Genomic DNA, 15,496 nt, shown 5'->3' on the forward strand with positions numbered 1-15,496 from the left:
CCCCACACGGCCCACTGGCCTGTCGTGTGGTCCCATCAGATCCTGGTGCTGCCCAGAGGCCCATGCGGGCACCCGACAACCTCAGGCCCCCGACAACCTCAGGCCCAGCCTGCTCTTTCCTCAGGCCAGGCCCTCCTCTCCCTACCCACTCTGCCCACCTTCCTCAGGTCTGTCCTGAAAGGTCTCCGGCATGGCGAGGCTGAAGCCTGTCCCCTAGTGGCTGACATACAGTGGTGACACTCTCTGTGTGGGGGAAAGAAAGAGATCAGACTGTTATTGTGTCTATGGAGAAAGATGAAGACATAAGAAAGTCCATTTGGATCTGTACTAGGAAAAATTCTTCTGCCTTGAGATGCTGTTAATCTGTAACCCCAGCCCCAACCCTGTGCTCACAGAAGCACGTGCTGTATTGCCTCAAGTTTTAATGGATTTAGGGCTGTGCAGGACGTGCCTCAGTAAAAATGTGTTTGCACCTCCTGGGCTCCAGGCTGCCAACTGCCTGCCCAGGGTCTGAATGTCCTACTGTGATCTGTTTCCTCACCTGGCCCAGAGGACAGATAGGGAAGGCTTGTTTTGAGGAATAGGCAGGGTAATCCCAGTCAGCCCTCATTGGCTTGCCTATCCTCCAGGTCTTTTTGATTTCTTTTTTCTCTTCTTTGTTATGAAACTCAGAGAATTGTCCTCCAGCATGTCTTCAGCTGGGGAGGTGGAAAGACTGGACCATGCCCTTGACTTCAGGGCCCTTTGTGTTCCCCTCCTCCTAGGGTTTTTAAAAGCATATACTTAGCAACACACTCTGTACCTGAGGGAGCTGCAGAGAACATCCTGCGTGTCCAAACCAGAACACTTTGTTCCCTGACCCCGGACCCTCATCACACCCCAAAGCCCAAATACTTTCATGTGGCCACCTCCAGACAAGAGTCTGAACTCAATGCTTGTTTTCTGGGGTCTACACAGGACCATATGATGGGGCTACCTCCATTCTACCCCTGTGCCTCCCCCAATCCATTAGGGGCCTCAACTCCAGTGATTCCTAACTGGGAGCAAGGTTCCCCAGGCAAGGAATGCAGTCCTCCCCAGGATGCTGGCCTGGCCGTGTCCCAATGGACATCAGTCCTGGAGCAAGAGGTCCAAGGCAGGGAGTTTCACCCCCCATTTCACCAGGTGTAGTGACCTTTCTGGGTTCCTAGCCTTTAAGATGGGATTTTTACACTGTGCCACAGTGGGGGAAACCGAGGCCCAGGGCCAGGAGCGGTAAAGAAAGAAAACCTCTGTGACTAGGAAACGTGTCACTTGCCCAGCACTGCCGCTCAAGGATAGCACCCTTTGGGATGTACCGCTGAGCTGTTCCTGGCACGTGGCATGGCACTGTGGTGGAGGTCAGCAGCCGGTGGAGTTGGGGGTGGGGGTGCTGGCAGGAGCGGGTAACTTTGGACCCACCATGGGGAGGAAGGGGACGTTGCCCCTTTTCCCACACCTTGAGCACAGCAGTAATTTTCTTCTCTGATGTGTGTGGGCACCAATGCCTATATAGGTGTGGGTGCATCCTCCCCTTTTGTTGATGAAGAACCTTCCTGCAGCCGTTGGGGTGGGTATGGGCACCACACGTGCCTGGCAGCAGGGTGGTGCCTGCCGAGGCTTGGCTACTCTATGTCTCACTGCCACCTCTCCAGGGGAAGCAGACCCTGTGCCCTAGTGCCCCTCATACCCAGTCCCTCACATTCTTCACTTGGCATCTCCCTGCCTGATTCTCCCAACTCAGCCCCTGCCAGGTTTCTCCAGGCCCTGTGGGCCCTGGGATGGGGATCAAAGGAGGCAGCAACTGTGCTGTCTGGCTCTGCCTGAAGTCAGGGATCCCTGGCCGCTACTGGCATCTGGTGGGCAGGGTAGGTGGGGAGGTCAGGGCTCAGCTTTTCCACTCCCCAGCCTGCACTGGCGAAGTCACCAGGTGTAACTGGCCTGGAGGCTGATCTGTGTCCTCCACAGTCCCTTGATGCGTTATATTGAAGCCAATCCTTGTGTGAATGACTTGACCTGTTGTTACCGCCCAGATCAAACCAGAAGCGAAAGACTCTTGCACTTGGGCCCAGAGCCTGGGGCTGAGGCCGCCATGACCACCCTGTTCTCTTCCTTCTGGGGTCCCTAGGAAGCTCCCAGGACTGAATGATCCCCACAAAACACAGTGGCCAGGAAGGGAGGGCTGGAGGTCAACTCCCCCCACCTCTACCACCACAACCAAGAGTCCCCATGGAGGTTGGCCCTGAGCTGTGGGTCCCTGTGGGATGCAGGTTCCCATGGATACTTCGGGGGGTGAGCATGGGTCCTCCTGGCTGATGGGAGACTGGGGGGCACTGGGTGTGTGGGGTCTGTGTAGGTGGGTTGGACAGCACTGGGCCTAGCCAGGGAGCCGAGGACTGGTGTGGCCAAAGTGGGTAGCAATATGTTGCCAGAACAAAACTACAGTGCACCCAGCCAAGCTGGTAGGGAGAAGGTGGCCTGCCTAGCAGGACCGTCCACCCCTGTCCTGGCCCCAAGCCCAGACTGCCTGCCTGTATTGGACATTGCCTGGTCCAGGAGGCCTGGGCATGAGGGTCAGGTGGTGTGTCCCTGGTTTCGAGACTTTGGTGGTCCCTTGGGAGCTGAGTATCCTCTGGGCAGGAGGAGGGCCAGTGGTCCACTGTTTGCATTGGCCCCTGGGGCTGTGCCCCTACCCCAGCTTCTGACCCTGCACAGGGACATGGCCAGGGCTCCTCCCCTGCTCTATGGCTCCAGCTCTGAAGAGCTCACTGATGACTCTGACAGCTTCCTACCCAAAGCTTGGGTCCTCGTCTGTGGGAATGGGGTGTTCCAGGCCCCCTGCAGGCAGGAACCCACCCCCAGCCCCTCTGGTGGGCCCTCCTGGGTTTTCTTACCTACTGGCTTGTGAGACCCGGTTGGCCAAACTTGGTGTCCTATTTTTATTTTGGCCTTTTTCTTAGTGTGTGTTTTCTGTAACTACTGCTGTGTAGATCTTCTATTTGAGTTTTAGGTAGAGAATCTTGCCCACCCAGAGAGCCCCCACCCCACAGAGCCTCCACTTCAGCCCCCCCTGGGCTGGTCCTGCCTGTGCTCCGCTTGGTGTGAATGTTGAGTGTGATGGATCCACACGGCTGCTTGACCCTGCATCTCCTTCCTTCTTGTTGCTGAGGCCTGTTCTGTTCTCTCTTTCTCCACCTGAGCTGCACTTGAAGCCAAGATGAAGGATGAGAAGTGGTTGCTACGCAGGACCCTCCTGCAGCGAATCTGCTGTGAGGAGGCTGCACTGGCCCAGCCTGTCATTTCCTTCTCTAAGCTCATTCCAGAGGTCGGCCAGGGGCAGCCCGTACCTGCCTGCTCTTGTGGCCCGTGAATCAAGAATGGATTTTACATTTCCAAATGGCTGAACAAATAAAAAAAATAACAATTCATGACACTGAGAAGGTTCCATGTCCATAAGTAAAGTTTGATGTGGGTGGAGTCATGCCCATCTCTTCACAGGCCACCTGCAGAAGGCTGCTGTGGTGTAGCCATGGCAGAGTTGCATTCTTGAGGCAAAGATCAGTTGGCAAAGCTGAAAATACTGACTCGTGGCTCTTTAGGGAAACAGTTTCCAGTCCCTGGTTTAAAGGCTGTGTGGCAGGACCCCAGGTCAGCTTGTTCCTCCCTCAGGGCCTGCTGTGGCCTTCACTAGTATGTCTGCAAAGTCTGAGTGCTATGGTGCCTCTCATGGGGGCATTGAGCTCTGTCGTGCTAGATTTCAGGGTGTCTGCCTCATGGTCACCTGTCTCACCAACAGAGACCCTGTGGCCAGATTCAAAGTAGCAGGAGCAGTTGGTCTTTGGCAGCAGGGATACCTTCAAGCTGAGCTGCCACCCGCCCTGAGGTGGTCCCATGACACTCACTGTCTCGGTCAAGGTTGGGGCAGTGCTGGTGTCCTGGACTGCCCTGCGATGTGGATCGTAATAGCCAGGGGGGGAGAGGGGGTTGCTATTACTCCCCATATCATGGGGAGTGCCTCACCCCCTGCGATGTGGATCGTAATAGCCAATTACTCCCCCCTGCAATGTGTGTCCATTATTAGCAGTCTCTTTTATTCAGGATATTAGGAACAATTTCACAGGTTGTGTATACACAGCCTGCGACAGGAGAACGAACACCATCCTCTGCACCTCCGGATATTAGGAACCATATCACACAATGGGTGTACACTTTTTGGGAGATTTGGGGTAATGTCGCCCTTTGTTTCCCTGAATATTCGGAGACATATCACAGGGCGGTTGTGCACCCACTACTCTCTTGGCAGGAACATCATACTTTACCTACTGGAAATTAGGAGAAATATCACAGACTGGGTATCAAGCCACTGTCATACTGGAAGTAATATGATGCTCTCCCCCACAAGTTATGAGGAATAATATCACAGGGGGGTGTGTACTTTCTCCGGTAGTGAAAGTAGTATTATCATGTCTTCCTTTAGATGACAGGAACAATATCACAGGGTGGGCGTACACCCTGTGTGTTTTTGGAAGCAATGTCATTCTCTCTTCTTCTAGGTTTTAGGATTCATATCACAGGCAGGATGTACACCCCTTGTTATATTGGATGGAATCTCATCCTCTTTCAACCTGTATCTTTAGAAAACTATCGCATGGGGGTTGTCCATCCCTTCAATATTGGTACTAATACCATCTTCTCCTTTCCTGGACATAAGAAATAATATCACAGGAGGGGTGTACACCCCTTGCAACGTTGGTAGTAATATCACCTCTCCCCTGTGGTTATTAAGGATAAAAATCCCAGGGTGGCTGTACGGTTCCTACTTTATTGCGAGTAATATCATCCGTTCACCCCCTGGATAAGAGGAACCATATCACTGAAGAGGTGTCCACCCCCTTCGATATTGTCAGCCATGTCATCTTCTTCCTGCCTGGATATTAGGAACGATATCCCAGGGTTGGTGGCCCTGTATACCCCCTGCGATATCGAAAGTAAAATCATCCTCTTTCCCGCTGGATATTAGGAACGATATCACAGGTGTATGTGCACCTTCTGGGATATTGGGAGTACTCTCAGCCTCCACCCCGCTGCATATTAGGAGCAATATACAGGGGGCAGGGTGGTTACACCCCCTGCGATATTGAGAGCAATATTCTTCTCTTTCTCCTGTACATTAGGAACTACATCACAGGGGCCTGTACACCTTCAGCGGTATTGGGATTCATGTTATCCTCTCCCCCACTGAAAGTGAAAAACTATATCACAGAAGGGTGCACACCCCCTGCGATGTTGCCACTGGTATCATCGTCTCCTTCCCAGGATATAGGGAACAATATCCCAAGGGGGTGTACATCCCCTGCAATATTGGGAGTAATGTCTTCCTCTCCCCCGCTGGCTATTACGAACAATGTTACAGGAGTGTACACCCCCTGCTCTATTGGGGGTGATATCCTCTCCCTCCCTGGATATTAGGAACAATATCACTAGGCAGTGTACATCCCCTGCAATACTGAGACTAATCCTCTCGCCCCCTGGATATTAGGAATCATATCACAGGGGTGGTGTACATCCATCGCGAAATTGGAAGAAATATCATCATCTCCACCTTTGGATGTTAGGGACAATATCACGGGGGAGGTCTACAACCCCTGCGATATTGGGAGTCATATCATCCTCTCCAACCCAGGATATAAGAAACAAGATGACCGAGGAGATATACACCCACTGTGATAGTTTCAATAATGTTCTCCTCTACCCGATGGCTATTAGGAATAACATCATAGAGGGGTGTACACTCTCTTCGATGTTGGGACTAATATCATCCTCTCCCTGCCGCATATCAGGAACAAATCTATTAATTATTAATATTAATAAATATAATAAAAATTAATAATAATCATCGATATTAATAATCATAATAAAGATAGTAAAAATTAATACTGGTTAAAATGTTGATAATTAGTATTAATAATTAATAATAATATCACTATTAATAATTAATGATATCAGCAATTAATATTGCTTAAGTCAATAGTAAGAGATGTTGGTAATAAAATAATGATTAATATTAAGAACTAATAATATTGTTAAATGACATTAATATTAATAATTAATTTTAAGTGTGCATAATCATGTATGTAAAATAATTATCCATAAATGATAATGGTATCCTATTAATTAATAGTGTCATTGATAATTATTAAAATCAATCATTGATGTTTAATAATTAATCATATTATTACTCCTAATACCGCAAGGGGTGTACACTTACCTATGATGTCGTTCCTAATATTCAGGGACGGACAGCATGATATTAGTTTTAATATCGTAGTATGTGTACACTCACGCTGTGACACCGATCCTAATATCTAGGGTGATACAGTATGACATGACTCCCAACATAGCAACGAATGGACAGCCACCTGGTGATATTGCTCCTAATATTCACGGAAGAAGCATATGATATCACTCCCAATATCGCAGGGAGTGTACAACTCTTCTCGGATATTGTTGCTGGTATCCGGAGGGGGAGAGGATGATAATAATTCCAGTATCGCAGGCTGTGTTCAACCGCCCTGTGATATTATTATTAACATCCTGGAAGGGAGAGGATGATATGACTCCCCATAGAGCAGGAGGCGTACACCCAGCCCGGGATATTGTTCTTAATATCCATGGAGTGGAGAGGCTGATATTACTCCCAATATGGCAGGGGTGAACATTCACCCTGTGATATTCTTCTTAACATCTCAAGGCCGAGAGGTTCATATTACTCCCAGTATCGCAGACACTGTACATCCCCGTGTGATACTCTTCCTGATATCCGGAAGGGGAGAAGATGGTATTAAAACCCATATCGCAGGAGGTGAAAACACACTCTGTGATATCTTTCCTAATTTGCAGGGGGAGAGAGGATAATTTCTTTCCCAATATTGCAAAAGATGTACACACTTACCCCGTGATATTGCCCTTGATATTCCAAGGCACAGAACATGATGTTACACCCAATATCACAGAAAGTGTACACCCCCCAGTGACGTTGTTCCCATGACCCGGGAGGGAAGAGGATGATACTATTTTCAATATCGCCGGGGGTGTACACGCCACCGGTGATACTGTTCATAATTTCCACCTGGGAGAGGATGATATTACTCAGAATATCGCAGGGGTTATAAACACTACTTTGATTTTGCTACTAATAGCCAGGCAGAGAGAGGATGATATTCCTCCCTATATTGGAGAGGGTGTACACCCGTCTTTGATACTGTTCGTGATGTCTAGAGGAGGACATGACATTACACAAAAAATCGGAAAAACGCTGTGGGTCCATCGTGGATTCTAATATCCAGGCAGAGATATTACACATCAGGTCGCGGGGAGTGTCTACTGCGGCTGTCATATTGTTTCCTATACCCAGTGAGGAGAGGATGACTTCACGACGAATATCGAGGAAGCCAAAACGCCCACTGTGATATGGTTCCAAATACCCACCTTGGAAGAGGATGATACTACCTTCAACAAAAGGGTTGTCCAACTCGCCGGACATATTTTTTCAACTATCCAGAAGAAAAGAAAATGATACTACTCCGAATATTGCTGGGGGTGTCCTCCGTCATGTGATATTGTTCTCAGGGCTAAAGGGAGACAAGATAATGTCATTCATTGAACTACAGGTGGTGCACATGCAACCGTGATATTGTCAGGAGGGTGAGCCACCCCCCGCGAGGTGGGGACCAATAGCCACCCCCTCTCCCCCCCTTGGCTATTGGGAGCCACCTCGCGGGGGGGTGAGCCACCCCCCGCGAGGTGGGGACCAATAGCCACCCCCTCTCCCCCCCTTGGCTATTGGGAGCCACCTCGCGGGGGGGTGAGCCACCCCCCGCGAGGTGGGGACCAATAGCCACCCCCTCTCCCCCCCTTGGCTATTGGGAGCCACCTCGCGGGGGGGTGAGCCACCCCCCGCGAGGTGGGGACCAATAGCCACCCCCTCTCCCCCCCTTGGCTATTGGGAGCCACCTCGCGGGGGGGTGAGCCACCCCCCGCGAGGTGGGGACCAATAGCCACCCCCTCTCCCCCCCTTGGCTATTGGGAGCCACCTCGCGGGGGGGTGAGCCACCCCCCGCGAGGTGGGGACCAATAGCCACCCCCTCTCCCCCCCTTGGCTATTGGGAGCCACCTCGCGGGGGGGTGAGCCACCCCCCGCGAGGTGGGGACCAATAGCCACCCCCTCTCCCCCCCTTGGCTATTGGGAGCCACCTCGCGGGGGGGTGAGCCACCCCCCGCGAGGTGGGGACCAATAGCCACCCCCTCTCCCCCCCTTGGCTATTGGGAGCCACCTCGCGGGGGGGTGAGCCACCCCCCGCGAGGTGGGGACCAATAGCCACCCCCTCTCCCCCCCTTGGCTATTGGGAGCCACCTCGCGGGGGGGTGAGCCACCCCCCGCGAGGTGGGGACCAATAGCCACCCCCTCTCCCCCCCTTGGCTATTGGGAGCCACCTCGCGGGGGGGTGAGCCACCCCCCGCGAGGTGGGGACCAATAGCCACCCCCTCTCCCCCCCTTGGCTATTGGGAGCCACCTCGCGGGGGGGTGAGCCACCCCCCGCGAGGTGGGGACCAATAGCCACCCCCTCTCCCCCCCTTGGCTATTGGGAGCCACCTCGCGGGGGGGTGAGCCACCCCCCGCGAGGTGGGGACCAATAGCCACCCCCTCTCCCCCCCTTGGCTATTGGGAGCCACCTCGCGGGGGGGTGAGCCACCCCCCGCGAAGTGGGGACCAATAGCCACCCCCTCTCCCCCCCTTGGCTATTGGGAGCCACCTCGCGGGGGGGTGAGCCACCCCCCGCGAGGTGGGGACCAATAGCCACCCCCTCTCCCCCCCTTGGCTATTGGGAGCCACCTCGCGGGGGGGTGAGCCACCCCCCGCGAGGTGGGGACCAATAGCCACCCCCTCTCCCCCCCTTGGCTATTGGGAGGCATGTTGGACTCTCAGCCTGTTGACGATATTGTGAGTAGTTTCGTCTCCCTCTCTGGAAATAATGAACTGTTTCACAGACGGGTGTACACGTTCAGTGTATTGCTCAGGGAGCAGTAATATAATTAATTATTAAACATCAAGGATCCATTTTATTAATTATCAATAATACTATCAATTAATAGTTTACCATTAATTCTTAATTATTGTTTTAATTAGATTATGTTCTACTCCAAGAATTAATTTTTAATATTAATATCATTTATCAATATTAATATTTCTTAATAATTATTATTTTTTTGCCAATATCACTTAGTATTGATTTATGTAACAGTAATTGTTGATATCATTATTTTATTATTAAATGTGTTAATATTATTAATTATTAATACTCATCATTAACATTTTTAACCAGTATTAATTTTAGTGTCTTAATTGTGATTTTTACTGTCTATGATTAATATACATTTTTATGTTTATTAATATTAATAATTAATAGTCTTGTTCCTGATATCTGGCCGGGAGAGTATGATATTACTCCCAGTATCGATGAAAGTGTACAGTCCTCTATGATGTTAATTCTAGTAGCCAGGGGGTAGAGGATGACATTGAAAGTAGCGCAGTGGCCGGGCGCGGTGGCTCACGCCTGTAATCCCAGCACTTTGGGAGGCCGAGACGGGCGGATCACGAGGTCAGGAGATCGAGACCATCCTGGCTAACACGGTGAAACCCCGTCTCTACTAAGAAATACAAAAAACTAGCCGGGCGAGGTGGCGGGCGCCTACAGTCCCAGCTACTCGGGAGGCTGAGGCAGGAGAATGGCGTGAACCCGGGAGGCGGAGCTTGCAGTGAGCTGAGATCCGGCCACCGCACTCCAGCCTGGGTGACAGAGCGAGACTCCGTCTCAAAAAAAAAAAAAAAAAAAAAAAAAAAGAAAGTAGCGCAGTGTCTGTACATGCCGTCGGTCATCTTCTTCCTTCTATCTAGGATGGGAAAGGATGATATGACTCCCAATATCACCGTGGGCGTGGACCTCCACCGTGGTATTTTCCCTAACATCCAAAGGCGGAGAGGGTGACCTTTCTTCCGATTTCGCAGGGGTTGTACACCACCCCTGTGATATGTTTCTTAATATCCAGATGGCGAGAGGGTGATATCAGTCCCAGTATTGTAGGAGGCGTACACTCCCTGGGGATGTTTTTCCTAATATCCAGGGACGGACAGGATGATATCACTCCCAATATAGCAGGGGATGTACATCCCTTCTGTGACATTGTTCCTAATAGCCAGCCGGTAATAATTATAATTGTTTGAATAGGTTATGATCTACTCCAAGGATTAATTTTTAATATCAATGTCATTTATCAATAATAATATTTCTTAATAATTATTATTATTTTATTGCCAATATCACTTAGTATTGATTTAAGTAACGTTAATTGTTGATATTATTTTATTATTAATTGTCTTATTATTATTAAGTATTAATTATTAATACTCATGATTAACTTTTTAAGCAGTGTTAATTTTAGTATCTTAATTGTGATTTTAATATCTATAATTAATATTTATCATTTATATTTATTAATATTAGTAATTAATAGCCTTTTTTCTGATATCCGGCCAGGATAGGATGATATTACTCCCCTTGTCGCAGAAAGTGTACGCTGCTCTATGATGTTATTCCTAGTAGCCAGGGGGTAGAGGATAGTATTAAAACTACCGTTGTGTGGGTATATCCCGTCGGACATCTTGTTCCTTCTTTCCAAGGTGGGACAGGATGATATGACTCCCAATATCACAGTGGGCGTGGACCTCCACCGTGATATTTTCCCTAACATCCAAAGGTAGAGAGGGTGATATTTCTTCCGATTTCGCAGGGGTTGTACACCACCCCTGTTCTATGTTTCCTAATATCCAGATGGCGAGAGGATGACATCAGTCTGAATATTGCAGGAGGTGTACACTCCCTGGTGATATTGTTTCTAATATCCAGGGATGGAGAGGATGATATCACTCCCAATAAAGCAGGGGGTGTACACCCCTTCTGTGACATTGTTCCTAATAGCCAGCCGGGGGGAGGAAGATATTACCGCCAATATCGCCGCAGGGGTGTACACCCCCTTGGGATATTCATCCTTATATCCTGGGAGGGAGGCGATGTTACTAGTGGCAATATCGCAGGGGATGTACACACCCACTGTGCTATTGTTCCGACTAACACGATATGACTCCCAATATCACGGGGGGGTACATCCTCCTATGATATTGTTTCTTATATTCAGGGGGAGAGGATGATATGACTCCCAATATCGCAAGGGTTGTACACACCTCCTGCGTTATTGTTTCTAATATCCCGAAGGGTAGAGCATAATATTACTCTCAATATCTCAGGGGGTGTACACCCCCTTTGTAATATTTTTCTTAATATCCATGATGGGAGAGAATGATAAGACTCCCAATATGGCAAGAAGTGTACAGCCGGCTGTGATATAGTTCCTTACATCCAGGTAGGGAGAGGATGATGTTACTGCCCATATCGTACAAAGTGTAAAACCCCATCGATATTTTGCCTACAATCCTGAGGGGAGAGGATGATATTACTCCCAATATGGAAGAAGGCGTACACCCCCCTGGGACACTACGCCCAATATTCACGTTGGGAGACGATGACAATACGTCCAATATCACAGGGGATGTACACCCACCCTAGCATATTGTTCCTTATATCGAGAGTGGGAAAAGAAGCTATTATTCCCAATAACGCAGGGGCTGTGGCTGTACACTCCTCCTGTGATATTGTTCTTTATATCCTGGGGAAGAGAGGATGATATTACACCCAATACCGCAGGGGGTGGACACCCACTCAGTGATGTTGTTCTGAATGTACTCCACCTCCCACCACCAGGGATATCGTTCCTAATATCCAGGGGAAGAGAGGATAACATTATGCCCAATATTGCTGAGGAGTATACACACCCTCTGTGATGTTGTTCCTAGTATCCAAAGGTAGAGACGATGATATTACTGGCCATATCGCAGGGGGTGTACACCCTTCTGTGATATCGTTTTTGACGTTCAGTTGGGGGAGACAATAACATTAATCCCAATATCGAAGAAGGTGTACATACCCGTGTGATGTGGTTCCTAATGTACAGGGGAAAGAGAAGAATATTGCTCTCAATATCGCAGGGGATGTAACCACCCTCTCCCCTGTATATTATCCCTAATATTCAGTGGGTTGGAGGCTGACAGTACTCCCAATATCCCAGAAAGTGCACACACACCTGTGATATAGTTCCTAATATCCAGCGGGAAAGAGGCTGAGTTTACTTTCGATATCACAGTGGGTGTACACCGCCCCCAACCCCGGGGTATTGTTCCTAATATCCAGGCGAGAGGAAGATGATATGGTTGACAGTATCGAAGGGGGTGGACACCTCTTTTGTGATATGGTTGCTGATATCCAGGGGGTGAGTGGATGATGTGTACACCCCACCTGTGACATGAATCATAAAACCTAGAACAAGAGAGAATGACATTGCTTCCAAAAACACATGGGGTGTACACACACCCTGTGATATTGTTCCTGTCATCTAAAGGAAGAGATGATGATACTACTCCCACTACCGGAGAAGGTACACACCCCCCTGTGATATTGTTCCTCATAACTTGTAGGGGAGAGCATGATATTACTTCCAATATGACAGTGGCTTGACACTCAGTCTGTGATATTGGTTCTGCACACCAACTCTGTGCCCCTCGTTTCCCATGTGTTCTCTCCTCACTGTTGGAACCTCGGGGGAGGCTTTGTCTTTGGTTACAGATGAAGAGACGACGGGTCTGAGAGGTTAAGCAAGTTTGTTACTGGAAAGGAGTCCCAATCCAGACCGCAAGAGAGGTTTCTTGGATCTCACGGAAGAAAGAATTCAGGGTGAGTCCTTAAAGTGAAAGCAACTTTATTAGGAAAGAAAAGGAATAAAAGAACGGCTTCTATGGCCGGGAGCAGCGGCTCACTCCTGTAATCCTAGAACTTTGGCATGCCGAGGCAGGTGGATCACCTGAGGTGAGAAGTTCGAGACCAGCCTGGTCCAACATGGCAAAACCCTGTCTCCACTAAAATACAAAACATTAACGGTGTGGTGGCAGGTGCCTGTAATCCCAGCTACTAGGAAGGCTAAGGCAGGAGAATTGCTTGAACCCACGAGGCGGAGGTTGTAGTGAGCCAAGATCAAGCCACTGCATTCTAGTTTGGCCAACAGAGCAAGACCGCATCTCAAAAAAAAAAAAAAAAAAAAAAAAGAATGGCTGCTCCATAGGCAGAGTGGCCCCAAAGGCTGCTGGTTGCCCATTTTCATGGTTATTTCTTGATCATACGCTAAACAAGGGTTGGACTATTCATGAGTGTTCCAGGAAAGGGGTGGGCAATTCCCAGAACTGAGAGTTTCTGCCCTCCCTTCCGAGACCATGTAGGGTAACCTCCAGATGTTGCCATGGCATCTGTAAACTGTCGTGGCGCTGGTGGGAGTGCCTTGTAGCAGTTAACGCATTATAATTAGCACATAATGAGCTGTGAGGGCAATCAGAGGTCACTCTCGTGGCCATCTTGGGTTTGCGGCTTTGGCCAACTTCTTTACTGCAACCTGCTTTATCAGCAAGGTCTTTATGACCTGTATCTTGTGGGGACCTCCTATCTCATCCTGTGACGAAGAATGCCTAGCCTCCTGGAAATGTGGCCCAGCAGGTCTCAGCCTCCCTTTACCCAGGCCCCATTCAAGATGGAGTCGCTCTGGTTCTCGTGCCTCTGACAAGTTGGCCTGGGTTGAGTGTTTCCTAGTGTGTGCTTGTTGGAGCTGTTTTTAGGAGTAAGAGGTATTGTCAGTAGGAAACAGGCCTCTGTTAGTCCTGGGGCTGGCACTCTGCCCCAGTATGTCGGCCTCATTTTAGTGGTGACAAAACTGGGGCTCAGAGACATCAACTCCCTCATCTCGAACCCCCAGACTGTCAGTGGTGGGCTGGGGTTTGAATGTGGGGCTTGAAGACCCATCATCTCCTCTGGTCCCCCAGTCTCTGCTGCCCAAGAGGAACAGGATCCCAGGATCCAGGCCCCTCATGGCACCAGCCAGGGTGGGTGGAGATGGGAAGGCACAGTTCCAAAGCCCCCCGGACTCTGAGGCAGGTCGGGGGCCGACAGCAAGCCGGACCTGCGGACCCCACCCTGAGAAGAATGGCTGCAGGCCCGGCCCAGCGGGCAGGAGGTCTGTGTCCCCAGTCAACGTGACGGCGCTTCCCACTCCTCCAGCCAGGCCGTGCCGTCTTCACGTTTCCAATCATGCGGCCTCCTCTCCAATTCCCAAGCCCAACCCACAGAGACAGCGATCTGGGGTCCACGTGAGGTTTGTCAGCAGCTCTGACCCGCTGCTTCCCGCCAGCCCCGCGGCCGGTTCTGGAAAGCTCTCTGCTGCCCCCTGGTGGGGAGGCTCGGGGCAGGGCTCTGGCTGCAAGCATGGGGTCCCAGAACCTCCTGGCTCTGTCACCTCTGCTGGGTGGAAAACCAACCCAGGACTGAAGCAGCAGATGGGTGCCTGATTCCTTATGATCAGAGCTCCGCCCACTGGCAAGTCTCTCTCCGGGCCTCAGTTTCCCCTTCCATTAAACGAGGGGCTTGGGGGATACCAAGGAGGGGTAACAGCTTAGTGAGGATGGCAGATTTCTTCTGGGGAGATGAAAACATTTTGAAAGTAGATGGCGTGAGTGGTTGCACAGGACTGTGAATGCACAAATGCCACCACATTATTCGCGTTGAAATAGTTCATTGCATGCGATGTGAATGTCACCTCATTTAAAGTGTTTAAAAGGGGGGCCTGGGAGAGTGCAGTGTATGTGAGAATCACGTGGGACACCCACAGTCTCTGAACCTCGGTTTTCTTGCCGTAAACTGGCAAAGAGACCGTGTGAGCTGTGTTCCCTAAGGTCAAGAGATTCCAACAAGGAAAACCTGGGATTCCAGGGACTGGGATGAGGGCCGGGGACCGGAAGGGGAGGGGTATGTGGGGATGGCTTGGGGGCAGCCCAGATAAGGCTTTCAATACTGGGCAGCAGCATCTACACAGGCAGAGATCCCTGCATCTCACTTCCCGCAGGGCTGACCAGTGGCCAGAGGTGGGACTGGCCAGGCTCAGCCCAACCAAGTCTGGGAGCAGAGGACACTGAGTGAGGGATCCCCGGGGCCACCCTCACTGGCCTGTGGCTCTCCTGACACCACAAGAGAGGTCCAGGAGCTGACCTTGGGTCCTAATGGGGGACACCTTCCTGGCTGCAGGCTGGCAGGGTGGTGTGGTGGTCAGTGTACTGGGCTCTGCGTCTCCGCCACTACCTGCTGTGTGACGATGGGCCAGACACCTAACCTCTCTGTGCCTCTATTTCTTCAATGGCAAACAGGGACACTAGCAGCCCCCACATCCGGGCACAGTGGCCTGAAGGTTAAAGTCAAGGGCGGCACGAGACCTA

At 50.4% G+C, this 15,496-nt stretch overlaps 2 protein-coding genes across 2 annotated transcripts in view; both read right to left on the bottom strand.

The window, feature by feature from the left end:
- Window positions 1-15,496, bottom strand: part of LOC144330715 (SH3 domain and tetratricopeptide repeat-containing protein 1-like) — a 397,029-nt gene that overhangs the window by 330,117 nt on the left and 51,416 nt on the right. The gene's annotated exons all lie outside the window — the stretch shown is intronic.
- LOC144330568 (uncharacterized) overlaps window positions 1-15,496 on the bottom strand; it is a 310,405-nt gene that overhangs the window by 181,110 nt on the left and 113,799 nt on the right. The window lies entirely within an intron of this gene.

Source organism: Macaca mulatta, chromosome 8, assembly GCF_049350105.2.
Source record: "Macaca mulatta isolate MMU2019108-1 chromosome 8, T2T-MMU8v2.0, whole genome shotgun sequence".
Taxonomy (NCBI): Eukaryota; Metazoa; Chordata; class Mammalia; order Primates; family Cercopithecidae; genus Macaca; species Macaca mulatta.